Source organism: Periplaneta americana, chromosome 1 (genome assembly GCF_040183065.1).
Source record: "Periplaneta americana isolate PAMFEO1 chromosome 1, P.americana_PAMFEO1_priV1, whole genome shotgun sequence".
Lineage (NCBI taxonomy): Eukaryota > Metazoa > Arthropoda > Insecta > Blattodea > Blattidae > Periplaneta > Periplaneta americana.
The window spans coordinates 150,200,985-150,221,875 of record NC_091117.1 but is presented as its reverse complement, the minus strand read 5'-3'; the positions used below and the strand labels follow the sequence as shown (position 1 = coordinate 150,221,875).

Below are 20,891 nucleotides of genomic sequence, written 5' to 3'. Positions count from 1 at the left end.
TGCTTTATTGGTGTCACTTATGAGGTTCAAATTTGTCTTCGAGCAGTTGACTGAACAACTACTATTGGAAACTAAAGCCATAAACTAAAAGAAATCAGTGCTTTCAGAAACATTTTCTGAAGTGTGTGCGTATCGCGTATCAAATCCAAATTGAATAGGTCAGGCCTGCAGAACTGTAGCTCTTGAGAGCGACTGCTTTCCTCCCCTCTTTTACCCCACCCACTTTTTCTACCTGTGCGGTCACGGCGTTCTAGTTACGCTCGGCTGCATCAACATTCATTCTCGGGGCTGAAGTCGATCATCCCCAGTAGAAGTGGAGTGAGGCTGATGTCATAGTTCCCCTACTTTGCGAGTTCTGCAGGCCTGGAATAGGTGGTTTCCAAAGTATCTTAAGTCCTTTTTTTTTTTTTTAGATTTTAACTTGCTTTATTCACATTTTAATTTATCCTTTTCGAGTCTATATATAACTATGCAAGTTTATTTAACACACTCTAAGTGCTCACTTAAACTTAGTGTCGTCTGCATTTTTTTTTTTCAAATGGATCTATGGGCGTCAAATTTATTTTATCAGTTTTTGTTATTTTTTATCATACCTAGTCATTTGGACTTGGCTAGTTCGGAATCCACTCTTCAATTGCAAAGTACAAATATTTTAAGGAGCGTGTTTTACAGTTTAGATTTCATTACACATACAGAGTTAAGTAATATGATTAATTATTTGTGACAGAACAATTTTTTCACTTGAAACATATACTGTATAAACATATTTCGCTGTGATATATTCAGTTAAACTTGAAATTCTAGGGTATTTTTTGCTGTATAGCTTGTAATCGATATTATGAGACACAAGAAAATGTGTCGGTCGACTTTCTGGGGTGGCATTCTAGTACCGGACCGAACTTATGAATGTATTCCCGTCAAAACTTCGTGGAAACATAAGAAAGTTAAGGGTTAATAGTACCATGTTACAGAGAGAAGTAGTGAAATTCTCTACTAAAATGTTTCTGTGTAGCTAGTCTCTCTGTCTCTATCTCTATCTCGTGAGAAAAACTTTAATATTACACACGTTGGAAAATAATGTAGACAATCTCTGAAGATCTAACAGTTTTGTTGTAATGTATAATATAGAAATACGATTCTCAACTTGTGTTAGAATAACTTCATGAAAATCGTATCTCGTATCTTAATGGTGCTCATTCGTAAATGAATAGAAATATGAAACACAGCCCCAAACAAGGATACATGATTTGATTTATGACTTGTGGAACCAGTGTATGTATGTATCTTAATATGTACGCCTACCATCAGTGGTCAGGACGAAGAACTTGAAGACTTGATATATTGCGTTAGGTTATGTCCTTCACATCACATCACATCTCGAAAGAGGAAGTTGTAAAAATGATGTAATGGCAAGGGAAAGCGTCTAGCATGGCAGTTTGGACTTTCCTCCACAGGGCGGAGTCACCGTCCCTTATAGTTTGTACAGGAAGTATTGCTGATAACCAGGCCACCTTCCAGAACTGATAAACTTCCCGCCCTTTACGCCATTTTTGTTCCTTTTACTGCGTTGACACTTCACAAACTCTTTTCCCTTGTGAGTCTTACATTTTGATCCGAAAGTTAGCTGCCATTTTTCATCTCATGTTTTATTCGATTTTGTTTGACAAACTTGCTAAAGGGGCATTTTGCTTCATCTACTAAATCGTGAAAGGTCCGATTTTTATTTCAGTTCTTATTTTTCTCTTTACTTGTAATTGTATACTTATTTTAGTTAACACAAAGCCAATTTTCTTTTTACTCCCACAGCATATGCCAAGAATAAAAATCAATGCTTTTTATAAAGACTGAACTGCTGGTTGGTCTACAGCATGCTACGAACGAAGAGAGGCTTTAATTTTACCATGTTGAAGACTAGAATTACATCTGATAATATACATTCATATTATATGCAACCTCTGTATTTACTTTCATATCGAAGAACCCGCCCTCTGAAATTTTAAATTGTTATGGTGATAAAGGTGTGAAAATTTCGGATTTTCAACCGTGCGTTCCACATGAGGCTTGTATCACTCGGGATGTAAAGGATCGAAACGTTGAAGTGTTGGAAATTCAAACATATGGTTTATAAACAATTCTTCGATTTTATACCAGTATATAATAATAGTAATAATAATATCATTATTAAAATTATCTTCATCTATACTAACAGTCATCAAGATGTTCATGTCAGGATGTGATGTACGGAGCAGTCTAGATCATATATAGGCTACTCAGATTGCTCGGCCTTATAGGCTTTGACGGTAACAACTTTTGTCAGGTTTACTATGCTGCCATCTAGTTGTTACATAAGGAGTCACGTCATAACTCCCAATTGAATTGCATTAGCGACTGTACTGCCATCTCGTGTTCGTTTACAGCGGACTGGTGGCGATCCTGGCGGTTGTTCTCTTCAAAGTGGTGCCGATTTTAACATAGGGATGATCAATCTGTTAACATAATATGATCTAAGACAGCAGTTAAGGGGTAGTTTTGGCACTTTATAGTATCGAATCCTGTTCAGGACTTGAAAGTGTGTTCGCTGTCCATGAAATGTCCTGTGTGTTTTAAGGGATAGACTGGGGGTCTTAGCTATTGCATGTCATAGTCTTACTGTATGTTTGTGTAGGATTAAGTTGAGAAAATCGTAATATGGTGACTTCCGTGCGTTATACGAGAATTGTATTAACGATGTGTCTCAGAAAATTCTAACTTAATTTATGTGTTTTTTAACTGGTGGATTTTGCTTGTAAATATGGGAAATTAAGCGTATTTTTATATGAAGAGTTGTGGTAAACTCAAGTCAACACCTTCTGTAGTTTTCAATGGCGATTATATCTATATTTCTAGAAAAATCGTCTGTCTCAGTTAAAGAAAAAAGAAAACTCATTTTTGTACGCATCATCTACTTACATAAGCAGTGAAGATTCTTTTATATATAAACGGATAGTTTATTTAATTTCATGCCTTTTATAAAACTCCCAATCTGTAAGTTATCAGCATTGCAGATACTTGATCAGACAAATAAAAAAGAAGAGTTTTAGAATAGTAAAAAAAACTGCACGAATTAATCTGCCACTACAGTTGAGTTCTGTTCTAAAACTTCATTATGTCAGTCTCAGAAATAACTTCACAAGATGGTGGTATTAAATTTGTAGATTGCAAGAGATGATTTATTGTTTCTGCTTGCTTTAATGGAATCTTCTGTGAGATAATTTGAGTACTCATCACACAAAGTACTTTCCTAATGGAGGATCCGCTTCTGTGAAATCGTTCCCGTATTGTGAAGTAATTTAATTTTGGCGATAACTTTCTTAGAAGTTCTTAGACTGATATATATATTAGTCACTTACAGTAGCTTCTACATTCATTCTTTTATCACAGTCCACCACTGAAGACTGACTGCTTTGGGGTGAACGAGATAGGAATTTGAAATGCGATGAGTTGCTATTTGATTATGAATAGTGTTGCAATATTTAAAGCTTAGAAATTGAACGTAATTTTGATACGTGCTCGAAAATAAATAATCGGCCATGATACACGCAAGAGTGAAGCCCAGCTTTAACGCTATGTGGATTCGAATTTCAACTGAAACACGGATTTTTGTCCGTTAGTGCGATTCCTTGTATCGCTAATAAGAAGAAAATCGTGATTTTTAAAACTCTAAAAGATTCCCCCAAAGAAAAACCGTACACGATGAAATAGGTATCCAAAAAGTCTTCTTCTTTACTTCATTTTTCGTTTACGTCACAATTTCTTCTCTTATCGTTTTGGAACCTTATTCCATTCGTTGGTCGTCTATAATTTCTTGCTTTATATTGGGAACTTCAGTGGATTTAGTTATCGGCATCGGTCTCGACTAGTTATGATGCAGTCTTCCCTATTTTCCACCATTAAGACGAAGTATCTTGCTCTCTGTACTTAACCTACAAAGGAAAAAGTGACCAGTGTCCAATGAAAGAGAAGAAAATGGAAGGAGAAACAATTACGAGGAAAGCGATCGCTCGTCCTTGCAAAGAAACTTGGCGCTGTGAGGAAGAATCTTTGTGAGCTCGAAGCACGTTAGCCACTTGGTCTTATTCCATTTTTCGTCTTTGCATTGAAGGAACTTTGATGAATTTTTAAACAGAAAAGCTGAAAATGGACGTAACCTGATGATAGCTACCACATAACAGGGTGGTATGTCTTAAATATTTGCTGTCCTCTTCTATTCCTTCATGCTTTGAACCGGTAGTTCCCAACCTTTTTTGACTGACAACACACTTTGCTGAACGCCCATGATATCGCGACACGCTTATTTGACGTTTTTAATAATAATAATAATAATATTAATAATAATAATAACCAGTACTTTTCATCTGGAGAAAAAAGCGAATATTTTATAGCGGAGGGCGAGGTGATTACTGTTCACTGCACGGGAAATTTGTCGTTTTTAACCTCGTTTTCGTCCAACTAAGACTTTCAAGATCTAAGCTGAATTCAAAGAAAAATTATATTAAAAACATAGTTATTCACACATGTTTCAGTTCTATGATGAAAAATGCAACAAAAACGTGCCAGAATGCCGTTCCAGCGGTTCCGCCAAAAAGAAAGCACTGATAACTTCTATATAGGGTAGTATCGGACATCCAGTGTTGTAGATAGGTTTATGTTAACATGCAATCGAAAATTCTAAAAGAACAAGCAGCAACTTGAGTGGCATTAGAAAAAAAAACAAAGGTATGTGTAAAAAATTTCAACCTATCTATGCTGGATGTCCGATATAAATTTTTATTATCGTCTTTGAAAACTCGCCTATTTAAATTAATGTGAAGTCTGCGCTTTGTGGGTTGGCCAGAGTTTCCCTATACGTAGCCTTATGGTGGAAAAACTGAACTGAGCATTGTTTCAGGTGTTCACGTTTCATTGGTACGGTCTGTCTCAAAATAAATTGTACCATATCAAAGACTTCGTTGCAAATAAAAATTGCATTGTAAAGAGACTTTCTGGATGTCATACAATTTATTTTTCAATTCCAAAATTTCACGACACACTCCATGGAGTTGCGCGACACACCGGTTGGGAACCCCTGCTTTAAACTAGCGTTGTGCATTGCAGGCGCTATGTTCTGTTCAAGTTTATCGAGATGATGAAATTCGATATTCGCCGATGTTCGCTCTGTCGAGTTTGTTCCATCTTGTTATAAAACAATTCGCTGTCCTCCACTTCTCAACCTTTCATGTTTTAACCGCTTAAAGATTTTAGCACAGATCTTGCGATTAGTTTATCATATGAAATAAGATGAAGTTAGTAAAATCTTGGTTGCCGCTCTCATGTTCGAACATTGCAGGACATCATTTCATATGAAATAAGACGATGTTTGTAATCGTTTTGGTTTCGTCTCTCATGTTTGAACATTGCACAATACTCTTCGGTACTATGAACATACATTTTAAAAAATATATTTTGTTTGATTTATTTATACGTATATTTTTGTGAAAGTTTAGTAATATTAACAGGCCTAATAAGAAAATTTACTTACATCCATTACTGTTCGTAACTTTGCAAGGTATGTGCCTGACATCCTTATGCAGCTAAAAACACTAAGGCATAGGGAGAGGAGAAGCTAAGGAGAAAGACACCGAACATATGTAAAGAAGGGGAAAGACTAAACAAACGCGAAGCGAACTTCGGTTCTAGAGACTCGGCAAACTTGAACGGAACGTAAGACCTCTGACCGGTTTTCAACGGACTCCATTATTTTAGTTTACATGCTTCATTTCCATGTACTGTTGGATGCCTAAGGAGTAAGGCGAAGTTCGTAGTATCTTGATATCCCCTCTCATGTTCGAGCATTGCACGTCACTAATTCAGTAGTATATTAACTCTTATTGATTGGGATCATAAAATGCCGTTGTATTTGTTCTGTATACAGAAGTGTTCTATAGTAATGTCACAAGAGGTCTGAGATTTGCCGATAAATCCACGTCGTTTCGCTCGAGGATTTATTTAGGAAATCTCAGACCTCGAGTGATATTTATTAGGACTATTTCGTGAATAATATAAAAATGTAAATAATATATCCCTAAAATTTGCTCACAAAATGTTAATAATGGTATGTTTATGAATACTTAACCTATTCAGATATTGTGAAGTCGAAATAGATGAATAACGATTACTGCAATAAAGAAATTGAATCTTATTCAATAATACCAATTTAGAAAAGCGAAATATAGGTTTGAAAATGTTAATTACTGTACTGAGCTTTTCTCTTGTTATAACAGAAATACGTTTCCATTATCTGCTGAAATTATAATTTAATTTAAACATGTTATAGTATAATATTACAAATAACCTGATTAATACATTAAATTAAATGAACAATTGTTATGAAAGAGTGTTATTTTCTTTAGGTACAATGGACATGGAATTAGAAGATGAAGATGTAGGCCTAGATGGAAGTAGGATTTCGCACTTTATTTAGTACAATGGATTCATGCTCATCGATTTACGTGGAAACAGTTGACGACACTGATTAAACAAAAGAATGATCATGCTATAAATTGATAGTGATAAATCGAGCTGCAGAAATTATCGCGATTTATGACTGTGATTAGTTGGAATTCAAAATTTAATTACACTTCATTGGCCGAAAATAGAATGACGTCATATAAATGAAATAGTCATATTAAAATCACTGGCTACTTTACTAACAGTAAGTTTAAAAAGAGACAATTGCAAACCATTTTCATTCTGGCTAATAATTACGCAGTCTTCAACAAAACGGATCCTAGAAGGACGAGAGTGGGGACCTCTGTCGTACTCCTTCACTTATAAGAAGCAAAATAATTGTGACCCTCATGTACGAGCTGGCGCTGAACACAATGAGCAGTGACTTTAACTGCATGCTGTTGGTCCCTTTCCGATTCGCATTGCTTTTATCTGTGCTCGTGGAACAACCGGCCTTATTCATCATTCCTTCAACTTTCCAGAAATCTGTTATCAGTATGTCTTGTTCTGTGGCTGTTACAAACCGTCAGAAATATTCTCTCGTGTGTTTATTTCTGTAATCTTAACTTCCTGTTTACTCTTTCCATATAATTTTTATCATTTTCTTCATTTTACTGTGTTACAACGGCACTACTTTGCCTGCTTGTTCTTTGTAGGCAGAGGAGCAAACTGGACGTTTGAGTTCTCTTCTTCTATAGATATAGGAGTGGCATGATATGATCCACAGCTGTATGCTATATGAAAGAAGAAAGTACCGGCTGTCTTCTAGATATCCAGATCGCATACAGTGCTTTTCATATCATGTAGCGGCCGTATTACATCGGTATAAAATTATACTCCGTATATTATGTATTTTATACTACGAGAAATCGATCCTTCTCTGTTGCTATATCACTTGGATAACTTATTAAGAACTTACTTGATGGGAGCTTAATGAGATGGCGAAGACAATACAATACTACCTTCCGCAAAGAGGAAAGTCATTTCTCTATCATAGTCAATCAGTATTCAGTCGATTTTTTAGTTTGACACGAATTCCCTCTCTGTGTATTTATGTCGTATCGTACCAAAGTTACCTATCGTCTTTCCAAATATATATAAATCACTGAAACAATATTAATGAAAGTGCTAAGAACCGTCTGGCAGTTGTATTACATTAAATATTATTGAACAGAGAAGTGTAATAAAACATTCTCATATTTTTATACTATTGTACTAAGCAAATTACGGTATTTTTGCGTAGGGTACAATCAGCTAAATTATGGTTAACATTACTGGACCAATCATTGTTTTCCAAAGTCAAAGTTTCGCCGGCAATTTTTTCTTTTGAACTGTCACACCTAACCGATCCAATAACCAGCAGAATAAAAATTGTGTTGTCGGACCTTAGGCCCAGTTGTACGATCGCGAGATAAATCTTTGAATAGCTATTCGTGGAATAGCCTAACTACAGAATAAATGGAGCTCCGTGTTGTATGACGTTCGTTTATTCCAAGGTTATGTATTCCATAGTTAGCAGAATTGGAACAAAGGTTGGCAATACTTTAGATGGTGTTTTGTTTATAAAGTGCTTTCACAATACCAGTATTTTTTAAAAATATATCTGAACATATTAGGCCTATTACTATTTTGTGTACGGACTTTATGTTCCAAATCATCATTGATTAATTCAAATACACTGAAAACATTGTCCATTTTTAGTCTAAATCTTACCAGAAATTCATCATCATATTCATTTCATTGTAACTCCATCTGTTAGCACTAATTGATGCTATAGAATTAACAACGGGATAAAAAAAATCATTTCGTACATCAGATCTATTATGCTTTATTTTCTTTTCTTTCCGCGTTCTCAGAAATATATTATAGTAATTCACAATCAGTATCAGAGAGTCATGTCTAATGTTATAATTTATTCTCTAGATAACAATTTTACAGCGACTGAAAGCATGGAATAGCTTATTCGGAAGTTATCCTCCTAATAGTGCACTATTCCAAGTTTGTACAACACGTCTCTCGTTACCGGAATAAATTTTAACAGGACTTTAGTCCGTGTTCATACAACTGGACCATAGTGCAAAAAACTGAACAGATAAATCCACGCATTGTGTCCTTTACCTGACTTAAAGCGAACAAGATGGCGGGAAAATCAAGCGGACTGTCTCCTGCAACACAACTTCGCGACTTTGTAAGAATATCATAACTTAGGCATGACTCTGTAAAATTCCACCTGATGCACGTTTATTGCTTCGTCTAAAAAGTCTTTGCGTCTTGATTCCACATCGTTAAAATCCCGCCGCGTTTCTGTCTTGATTTGTGAAGTTCAAAATGGCCTAGAACGTAATTAAGGAGTCAGACCATAACAATTATTATAATTATTTATGAGTAAGAATAAAGAAGGGTTTGATGAAAGCAATATTTAGGTTAGTTCTCTCGTGTCGACCATGCATCAGTACGTCTCATTCGTATTGTTTGTTAAGTGCTCACGTGTGTTTATCTGAGTCACTAAAAGTCTTCATGCTGAGTTCGCATCGCCGTGACCAACCAGAAGCGATTAAGCTGATATGTTGAAAACTGGCGTAAGCAGATCAGAAGGACACGGCCTTGATTAAATACTGGAGCTTCGAAGTTCGAACATCTTGCGTGATTATCTTACTGTATGTCAAAAAACGATTTCATGCTTTCACTAAGACATTTTTATATTACCACGCCATATTATTTTCTATAATGCGTATCATCCTTACATTGCAGAACTGCATTACATGGACAGTTATTTTATTCTCATTACATACGTATGTCCAGTTCTTTAAATAGTGCATATCTATTAGTTTGAATAGTAATCGAGTAAGAAAGAGCTTTGTCAACATTTTGTCCAAGAAACAAGTCGTTGTAATGTGTGTTATTTGTATGTAGGGGAGACTATTGTATCTACAGCATAGTGTACCTTCGAACATTTTTTGTCTTTTTAATTTTTGCTGCTATCTAGAGGACTCAAACTAAAGTAGATTGTAGAGAAAGGCGCTAAGTAGCTCTGGTCGTAGTTTGTTTGATTTATTGCAAAGTGTGAGTTCTGTGGACAAAAGCATTTTTTAGTACCAAAAGTAAACATTTCGTTCATTGATATATGTTTTATAACACAAAACCAGATTGTATTTGTTACTATCTATCAAGTACAGTGTGTTCCCTATCATCTGGTGAGTAATAACATGTTCTAATTTCCATCATTTATTCGAATCTCTAGTTTTGGGAGCCATATTTGTTTAAACGCGCACCCTCTTGTACCTTTGAACACAAAACATCTTGTACCATGGAACATGTTCCAAGGTACACGATACTATCGGTTTTTGTTTTTTTTTTTATTTTAAGATCATGTCACGAAGTAAGTCTGGAGTTGAGAGGCCCCCAATTGATCCGGATGCCTTGAAGAAAGCTGTAGAAGCAGTTATTGTTCCTCCAGGAAATAAAATCTAACTCAGAGAAGCCTGCTCTGGTTTATGATTGCAGATACATTTTAAATATGATTGTCAGTTTTTACAGCTATATTTCCGTCTATATTCCACGTGTTCCAACTTACAAGAGGGTATGTTCCAAGGTACATGTTGTACCTTTGAACACATTACTTATCCCTTCATTTTATTTTTTCCATCCTTGATAGATCCGTAAAACAGGAAAATACATAAAGGAAGTTGTAAAGGAATCTTCAATAATTATTTCAAGTATTTTTTTCATTTAAAAAATTTCATTTCCCAAAATTAAAAAAAAAAAAATGTGAAAAGTGTTTAAAGGTATAACAGTCTCTTCTACCGTACTTATTTCGATCTAATTTCAGTTTATTTTGTTTTGTTGCAGATTCACCAAGATGAACGTTTTCATGGCTATAAATACATCAGGTTCGGTGAGTACTTTCTTCGGTTGTACATATTTCATATGCTCCTCGGTTACTCAGGACCAAAATATTTGTTAATCGTGTTTTCTTGATGTAAGAACTTGATTTCCGTTAATTACGTACACAGCAAAACAAAATGAAGGATAAGGGGTTAAGTCCACTCTTTGTAACTTTTTAGGAGAGTGATTTTAAACATTGTAAAACCTAATAATACTGTATATGTTTTTGTTCTAATCAATTATTTCAGTTCAAATTGCTATAAATGCTTCTAAAACTGATAAATGTATCGGAAAGCTTAACTTTTGATGATTTGAAAGCCCTATTTTCTTAGGGGGGGGGGGACTTAATATGTTTTGCACAGTAATGCACGGTATACCCAATTCATAAAAATGCAGTTATTTAAATAATTTACTATTCTTGCTTGTACCAAATATTGTAACTATAAGTAAATTGTTTGTTTGCTAATATGATTTTTAAATTTATGAGGCAGAAATAGGTTGACTAATTAAAAGAAAAAAAAATATATATATAAAGGGATCGAGTGGCATCATTTGACTATAATATATATATATATATATATATATATATATATATATATATATATATATATATATCAAGTAATATGGTTACGTCTAGAATCTTCCGCCGAAAATCAATTTATTAATGTAATTTTGTTATCTGTTGACCATTTGGAATAACGAAACCCCGAAACGAAAATGTTTATTGTTGAGAAATTTTGGCTTGTGACTAGTTACTCGAACCTAATAATTATGTCACTTTAATCATACAGATTAAGATTGGTGTAATTAACGCCTTAACTTTACTTTAGTTGAGCATAGTCTCAAGAACTAAATGTGAATTACGCCTTGACATGTGCAGAAGGACAATCTTATTACTAAGTTAGCATATACAGAAGTCCTAGTGAAGATCTATAGACAATAGTCCCATCATCAAGAAAAATTGTCAAGCTTCGACTCTCCTGAGAAAATGTCGAACTAATATTTGGACAAAACCGATAGCTTTATGGCTTGGTGGGGCCAGTGATAGTGGAAGTTAACATTTCAATTAAAGACAATTTTGTAAGGGGAAATTTCGTGGTAATGTTTGTTGCAGTGATTGTTAAAATATGATAATTGCATCTCAAATTACCACGGCACTATGGATCGGGTCTCGGCATAGCTCAGATGGTAAGAGCACTCAGCGCGCCAATCTGAAGGTGCTGGGTTCGATTCCCGGTGGCGGAACGAATTTTTTTCCATTAATAAGTAAATGTTGAGAAGGCCTTCACGAAAGATTACTGTATTTTTACACCAAAGGAAATCATTTTAAACTGCTAGAAAATCCAAAGTTTTTTAACTCTAATCTACGCTGGACATAAAATAGGTCTAAGTCAGTCTGGCGCATAAAATATATTCTTTCAATTTTTGAAGGAAATACGTCTTCAAAACCAGAAAGACACATGGGACAATAGGACGGAAATGGTGATGTAACGTTTGCAGGGTGATCCATTCCGACACTAACTTCGTGACTAATAACACGAGAGAAATAAACGATCAGGTATACGACTACGATGCGAGCATGATCTTAAGAAAATCTTCTGATAGAGAAGTGGCCGGAAGAGTAGGTATACCTAGATGACAGTGACGTCTAGTTAAAAATATAATTTGAATAGGTGAAAACATGTCAAAGACTCAGACAACTGTATGAAAAAGGGAAACTGGGCCGAAAGTGCCTACCTAAATTTATTATTACTATTCGCCGGCAGCGCTCTAAATAGCGTAAACTGAGATATTGATCAATTCTATTCCCTTTCGTGTCCAGAAACGTATAGTATTTTCAATTATTTGAAATGGTTATGGAGTTTGTTTTATAGTCTGGCTTCTCTCCATTATTTCCCCGTTATTTCCTGTTTTTCTTTACAATTTCTCTTTCCCGCCTCCTCTCAGCACCAAATTTTATACAGAATTTCATATCCAAACGGAAATTTCCCCACGGTGTTGTGACAGTACTGTTCTTTCAGGAACACACATTGAAATTATTTTTTTCTATTGAGACATACCGCATCACCATCTGTAAGTTAACGGTTTATTCTTGCGGTGATCATTACTGGCATCCGATTGGCTGGTTCATAATACAGGCCTCTTTATCCGGAAGTCAGGATATCTCTCGAGCTGTTGAATATGCAACAGATTCGATATATGGATTCTGTGACAGGAAGCTATGTGATTACGTCAGTGCCAGAGGAATAAGTGAACTACAGAAATGAGATAAAAGCGTGTTCGAGCCTGGAGCTGTAGCACTTTAGCTTACAAGCGCCCTTTGTAGGGATAGCATAGCGACACGAAATATAGGGCAATTGAGAGCGTTATGTGAAGGAATATTGCTTAATGATTAAACAATATTTATCAAGTGGAAAGAAAGACAAGCTGCTGAAAAATAGTAATAAATTACAGATATCTGTGATAAAGAGCTTGAAACTCAGATAACATAAGGAGAAAAATTGTATTAATTTAAGGAAATTGTATTTTAAGATTTTCTTTTTAATTAAGATTCTTAATATTGTTAAAAATATTGAACTTAACTTTGCATAACATTGTTTCTTTTATCTCTATATGTAATAATGGTAGAGTCTTTGGCATATCTTCTGTTATTTTGTATATTTTTCATATTTCATTGTTATTTTGATTGAATAAAATGGAATCTTAATTTTTTACTGGTTGATAACTAAAATTCATATTCATAATTCACCTTCTTTAGTTTAAGTATTCAAGTTAATAGCTCACAAAAGAGTACATAAACTTAATAATTAAAACTAACATATACGCAAATAGTAATTATACACAATAAATATACAATTTAATAACAAATTTTCTATCATATAACTATTCAATTTATGTTGGCTTAACTTGCACTTACGTCTAGTTTTAGTGCAAGTTTCAATCAATCGTGTTTATTTTTTAAGCCTTAGAACTTATTTACTTGCTAAATTTAAAATTCTCTTTTTAACTCTACAATAAAGAATTGTAGAGTGGATCGGGAGAAGATGCCTGAATTTTTCTTTGATTGAAAATTTAAGATACTGTTCATTTACTTTTGAATTTCATATTGAAATATCGAAGTCTGGAAGGTATTTTGAAACTATATTTTTGGTACAAAACAGAAAAAATTAATTACCTTGTTTATAGATACAGGTTTTCTTCTTACCTGCACTGTAGGCATTTTTCTCCGATAGTCGGGTAAGATGGCAAATGCAGTTAACACATTTACTGATATATGTATTTTACTTGAACTTGGTTTGATACATGTATACAACAAAATTGACTTAATCTAAAACTCATGGACACTTTCTCACTCGTTTATCACTACTTAGGAATACAGTCATTGCACATATTTTATTGCCGTGTGCAAGACTCGTGAAATCACTTCTTGCACACAATGAATTCAATCCAGTACATTTTTTTGTCATTCTTTTTAGGAGACGTTTGAGGATACAGTAAGAAATCCTGTATGCTTGCGATGCTCTAAAACAGTTCATAACTCTGTTATAACATGTTCCATCGGAAGTTGAAAACTGTCCTCAATCCACTGACTTCTATCAGAGGATCTTACATAATGTTTACACATTCCCTACAATAAAACAAAAAATAAAACTATTGCAACACGTTGCCAACTTACCCCGAAAAAAGTGACCATCTTCCCCAAGTATCGGGGTAAGATGCCTAGTGCTGTGACGCAACTTAAGATGGCGAAACAAGGTCGTTGGTTGTTAACAATACAAACTTTAGAACCTTTATTACAATATCCATTACAAAAGTTTGACAGTTATTACGAATTCAAGGATGTATTAAAAATTTTAACATACCTTTGCAATTATTTTATAGCAGAAAAATGAGCTGTTTTCTTGCTTTTCTTCTTCTCACAACAAGAACACGTGGCAAAATGAGTTAGCTTCCACTCTGCAGACATTCAACTGTCTCAGTGATCATGAAGACATGCGGATGACGTTCTCTCTTGGAAGAATGTGAAACTACAAAGAAATAGGGATCTTCCCCCGATAGTCATCTTCCCCCTATTCACTCTATAAAAATCTTCCATGTTGCTATATTCATCCAATTATCGTCTTTTACAACAGACATATTTATATTTAATTTTAGGTTCTCTTTTACATAATGACTAACTATTTCATATAATAAATTTCGCATTGAGGACAGCAGATGTTGACATTAAATCAACAAACTGAATAGCTGAATCGGTACATTCTATATGTAGGGCAGTGTCTACTCTTGCAATTTTGCTTGTCAGCTAAATCGTTTACGTAACATCTATACAGATATCCGCTTATTTGGTTAAACACATTTGTCACCTTCTTCAGTTATATTATCTTTGTAATTAGCCATCGATTTCAGATACAGGTCTACACTACCTTAATGTGTGAAAACGCACATCTTGTTCTGTTATTTGCTTTTCAAATCCAATTTTGACTTGATACTTTTCCCACATATAGCTATGGCAGTGCGCCATATGGCATCATGCCTAGGGCTCGCGTTATGGAATGCTTGCTGGTTTCGGTCCTTATGGGGAAGTCATTTTCTCACGAAATTTTAACCAATGTATGTGACCGGTGCCCACTCAGCATCGTGATGAACTGGTAAAGATTGATGAAACTGATCGTAAGTGATCCAAATTTTGGGGATGTTGCTCGTAAGGAGGCTATTTAATATACTATTCTTCTTCTTCTTCTTCTTCTTCTATGTTCCAGTATATGCATGTTTCTAGTTTCGCTTGTATATTTTACCTCTGTCATGTTTCCACATTCTTTTGGCCGATGGATGCTTCTATATCCATTTGGAAACGTGACTTATTTTTAAGAGTTTTTTTTATATGAATCTCAATCTAAATTTCCTTTAGTCAGAATATATTAGGCAACTAATATATATCATTAGTACGTTTTGTGTTTACTGTGATTTTATGTTTGTACTTGAATTTTTTTCTCTCTCCCCTCTTCTTGCATTTATGTTTTTTTATGTTGTTGTTGTTGTTGTTGTTGTCTAGTGCCTTGCATCTGGCAATGAAGCCATTAGCAGTCGTGCTTTCCAATACTTTTGAACTGTAGTTTCTTCTGATCTTAATGCTTCACAGGTCTTCAAGTGATCTTCATTCATTTCTGCTGGATCGTTACGCAGGACACATATTGGTGAAGCTGAGATACCTATTCTGTAGAGATGACTTGCTAGACAGTCATGATTTGTCAATAGTCTGAAGGCTGCAACTGCTGTTTTCCTTGGTCTCTGGGGGATTATATCTGGGTTGGAAAGTAGTGTAATCCATTTTTTGTCTGTAGCATTTGATTATATTTGTTTTTTTATGTTTGTATTTTACTTTTATTTGTTTTACTTATTTACGTCTATTTTCATTCTTTTTTGTATTTCTACTTATGTGTAAGAAAAGACTTGATGGCCTAACTCCACCAGATTAAATAAATAAATAAGTAATAAAATTAATATTGCATAAATTCTACTTAACCCCTGTAGTCCTTATGATTTGATCATTTAAGAGCGTTGCAGCTGTAAAAAGTAATTTCAATCATGGCGTTCCATTGAAACGTGCAGTTAGGTGTTCATTGAATTTTATATGATTTACTTAGCTATAAGAAATGTAATGGATTGACTAGCTTTTTATTAAATTAAATTCATATGATAAGGGACGTCGCAGTTTTGAGGAGGAATTAATGTCTATAATCGAAGCTTCGCTGTATAAATTTTAGTAAATAGGATGTAGCACAGTCTAGTATATACAATCGCGAAGCTTGAGTTGTGAGGGTGCTAGGAACAATAGACTGTGCCGGTACTATTTCGCATTGTCTGTGATGAGGCGATAGTAGCGATCCTAGTGCTTAGCAACTATCTATGGATGCATATTCCCTAGGTATTGATTCGTGACTGTATATACTAGACTGTGGTTGTACTATTGGAAGCGAATGTACTCGTAACATACGAAGAGATATTTCGTAGGAATTTGCGCAAAATTAATTACACTTACTTTAACTTTATAGTTTGTTATTGAGAACAGAAATTAATTGTGATGAATTTCTCATTTGGGTGTATATTATATGATTTCATTAAATTTCTCCTCGTCTTGCATATGATAATGTGAAGAAAATAGAACTGCAGACAGAAATAACGTTGGTAACACGACACAGGACTGAAATGTTGCAAACGCATGAAACGTTTGAGAAAGTGTGTGTGATGTTCTTGCTAGTGATTTTTTTTTGTCAACCCTTAGCGCAGACATAACTAGACGAGACGTCATAGGGTGAAGTCTCGTCCTTGAACCTGGTGTGGGTCCAGACCGCAGTATCATCAGACACGCACATGTGTAATTTGAGGGCAACACATGTGAATATCTGTTGCAGGATGCTAACCGCGATTTCGTATGGGATGTTCAATTCGGTGTCTGCAGAACGTAGAACCTACATTATTCAGAGCTTTTTAAGATCATAAATCTAAGTTATTTTACTAAGTAAAAGTTTTAGTATAATTTTTAAATGGAGATTTTCTGACTTTTGAGCAAGTTACTGTTTTTTCTTTCCCGACATTGTTACGTTGCTACTTTATATATATATATATATATATATATATATATATATATATATATATATATATATTGTACGATATACTTTTCTCCCATCGCATCTGAATTTGTCTTATTTTATCTACCCGTTTCTTTACACTTCATCAGTTGGCATGTGTGTTGTGTCGTTATTCTCATACCTTAATTTACTTCGATGTCTTCGTTTCTGTTTCTGAGGTATGGGCATGGGGAAATATGACAGATCGCCACTGTTGCCAACATATCGCCCTACAATCTCGCTAACTTTTCAACAAAAAGTAGCTAAATCTCTCCAAAGTTTGTTAAAAAAAATCCCCAGAAATATCGCTAAAAATTAATAATAAATATCACTAAATAAAAATAAGAAAAACATACATATGCGAAGAAAAATATAATTTCCTCGTCGTCACCCTCTTCTGCGGAGTCTGGTTGTATTGTTGACGGCTATGATGTTGAGGTGGAAGATGTGTAACAGCTGATTGTGAATACACTGTACTTGATCCAATCATTGGCACTACACTTTCTGGCAAATTGGAAGTGTGGAAATTTTCACCCAAGCGTTTGACCACAATTTTTTTTTGTGAAATCTAACACTTTTTAAATATTATATTAAAATATATTAAAACTAGCAAAAACTACAGTATTATTTGCTTCACACGGACTGTCGGCGCAGAATTCCAAAACTCAATTGCCCGGGTCGGTTCGGAGTGGAAAATCTCCGCGTTGCGGGGAAGAACCAAGAATTAGCTGGAGCTCGCGACTCGTCACGTGCCAATCAAAGTTGCCACCGTTTATTGGGTGTTGGAGCAGTAGCATTGAGAGAGACCTAACCCGTGAGAATCATTGAATCAGCATCTTTCACCCGTGATCACTGATCACAAATTGGCCTATATGAGATCAGGGCCTTTATGTATGAATCATCAGACGACTCGGTCGTGCAATCATGTCTCTTCTAAAACTAAGAAGTGCATGACTTCAGTTGAATGTTTTAACTTAAAAGAAAGAAAAAAGTGGAAGAATATAAAAATCAGCAGAAAAGTCACTAATCGTATCTTACAAAATTTGTCGTCGAGATTGATTCAAAATTCCCTAGATTTCGCGACTTATCGCTAAATATGGTAACACTGCAGATCGCATAAGTTTATTCTAAGAAAATATAGAATACACTAATTTTCTTAATTGTTAAGAAAGATTATTTTAACAGAAGAAATGAAACTACAGTATATTCCTAACGTACTCGTGTTCGCAACAATCCACTCTTTACTGAATACTGAATTGATTTGAATGTGAAACGTGGAGACGTAAACGACAATGGTATATGGCAGGCAACAAGCAGTAAAATTAGAAAAGAAAAACATAAATCTCATTGGTCGTTTCCGTCTGAATCACTCAACTCTTTGAATTAAAATTACATGTTATAAAGACGAATTTTTGACCATAGATTAAGCACATAATAGAGTTTTCAGTGTTAAATCACTTTTATGTGCTTCTAATAAAAAATAAGAAATTAATTTTATATCTGAAAAATACAAATATTTTGAGGAATACAAAAAACAAATTGAAAAATCTGAGAAGGTGTGAAAATCCCTACATTTTGTGTCATTCTGTCAATAAATCCCCCAATACCTTTTCGACCAAAAAAATCCCTACGCCGAGGGATAAATCCCTCAACCTGGCAACACTGTGTCCCTCTGTGATGTTACTGACTGAATCGCGTCACCATCGGCGAGCGTTGAGTTTGGTGCAAAGAAGACCGACAGGTCTTTTAAGTTTTCCCGCGCCAATCCAGCGGCCAAAATTTAAATACCACATGTTGCTGCTTTTCTCATTCATTATTAATACATTATAATGTCTTGTGGTACCCTACTAATACGTGGACACATGATGCGATGTTGTCATTTGTTGGCTTTCATTTTTTCTCCACTGACGACCATAATGATGTTGGACTTCAATGTTCGACTTCTCCTTGATCCATCTCTCAAATGGATTCTATTTAGTCCCCTTCCACGCGGTATAAAAAGAAACAAACTGCTTCGCCGAGAACGAAGTAAAAGTACCTATTTTCATTTCCGAATATAAGCAGTTAAATATTCACACAAAGGCTCAAAATAATCTTCAATTAAAAGCATAATAAAAATTTTCGCCATGAATAACAGATTGTGGTCGTTTTGGTGTTTATTTTATTAATACCTATAATATCTACCCCCATTCATCTGAATGGAAAGAAGTCTTCAAATTGATTTTTGCTGTATATTTGGTGTCTTTCTTACTCTTCTAACCAATTCTTTCCATAAATATTTAGCGAGATTCATGTCTGGGAATTGTGACAGGAGTAGGCTATTCAGAAACGACAAAAATTCGCAGCAGTTGTAGACCCAGTTTTTCGGCATTATTTTCCGAAGTTGCTTTCAAAATATTCATATAAACAAACCGATTCATAACTCCATCAATGAGTAAAAGTTTCCCCGCACTTGCAGCTGCCATGCACCCCCAGATCATAACCATAACCTCAGTGTTTCACCGTTTCACTGAAGATTGCAGGATCCAGTTCGGTATTCGGTTTTCTCCAAGCCAAAATTCTACCATCGTTGTGAAACACGTTAAATGGACTTTAATCTTAAAAATATTTCAGAACTCTATTTAACCACATACAGACCGATTATTTAGTCCTGACAATTCAGCGACGCGAAAGAGAAGAAGTAATAGGAGGAGTAGGGAGAGTTCCGGAGTAGAGATAAGGGCAAACGGTCGGTAAAGGAATGCAGTACGGCTTAATTGTATTGGAAACATACTGCTCTACCGCACGCATGACATTCGATCGCTCCGAAGGCAAGCGAGTAAATAACCCAAACACCACTTGGCGTAACTAAATGGACTCGCCTGAGCCAGGCGTACATCTCTAGCGACTGTCAGGACTAAATAATCGTACTGTACACGGTAGCAAATTGCAGTCTTTTTTTTTTATCTTGTTTGCTTTACTAATATGCCTCCTTTCAGGTTTAATATTTAGTGGGTTTCTGTGTGAATAATTCAATCCATGTAAGATAAGGAGTTCGAAGTTGGTAACCCTGTTGGCAGACGTAAGAGGATATTTTTCGCACACTTGTTGGATACTACAGTTCTAATTCAAAGGATCTTGATGCACCCCACTCATGTACAGTATGTGTGTATATATAATTTATATAATTTTTTTACTGCCTGTCTGTAGCCTGACAAACAAGGGATCCAGCATCACATCCTGTCTCGCTATGGAATGGAGGCCGCTTGCGTGCAATAGCGACACAAGACTTCAAGTGGGTCACGGCGTCGTCCGCTGTGTTCATTTCTGCTGCGAACCATTTAATTGTAGATGTCTCTGAGAAATTTACGGTTGAAATTAAAGTTCCGTTCCTCTGTAGCTGTGGAACCAGCATATGACGTCATGATCCCATCTCGTGTCATATAGATTTCAATCTACTTCAGTGTCAGATATGCCGACTGTATAAATTCGCATTTAAAATAATTATCTTACTTTCGGTAGTTTTATTGCCTCATAGTGGTGCTATAGATTACGAAATCGCAGTTATTCAGCGATTTTAGGAAGTGAAAGATAATATATTTCCTCATAAACATCTAAATTCTTCTCCCCCCCCCCTTCCTCCACACATACAGCTACTCTCCTACGCGCGTTTCCTCCCCCCCCCCCCTTAATCTTCTCTCTATATTTTTTTCTTCATTGCTCCTCTCCAACTGTAATGATGTTACTGTTCTTCCTTGCATTTACTTCATTATTCCCTACCTCCCCTTTCACTCATCTTCTGTTCTTCTCTCAGTTTGTTTCTCATTTCCTCAAATTTAAATTTTCGGAAAACGTATTATTTGAGTTTCTTGT

The 20,891-nt window shown here is 35.2% G+C and overlaps 1 protein-coding gene across 11 annotated transcripts in view; it reads left to right on the top strand.

Annotated features, from left to right (window-relative positions):
* Window positions 1–20,891, top strand: part of LOC138701991 (nose resistant to fluoxetine protein 6-like) — a 1,327,025-nt gene that overhangs the window by 574,718 nt on the left and 731,416 nt on the right. For all 11 annotated transcript variants that reach the window (XM_069829508.1, XM_069829491.1, XM_069829501.1 and 8 more), the window contains one exon: window positions 10,375–10,420. The gene's annotated coding sequence lies outside the window, so the exon portion shown is untranslated. The remainder of the gene's footprint in view (window positions 1–10,374; window positions 10,421–20,891) is intronic.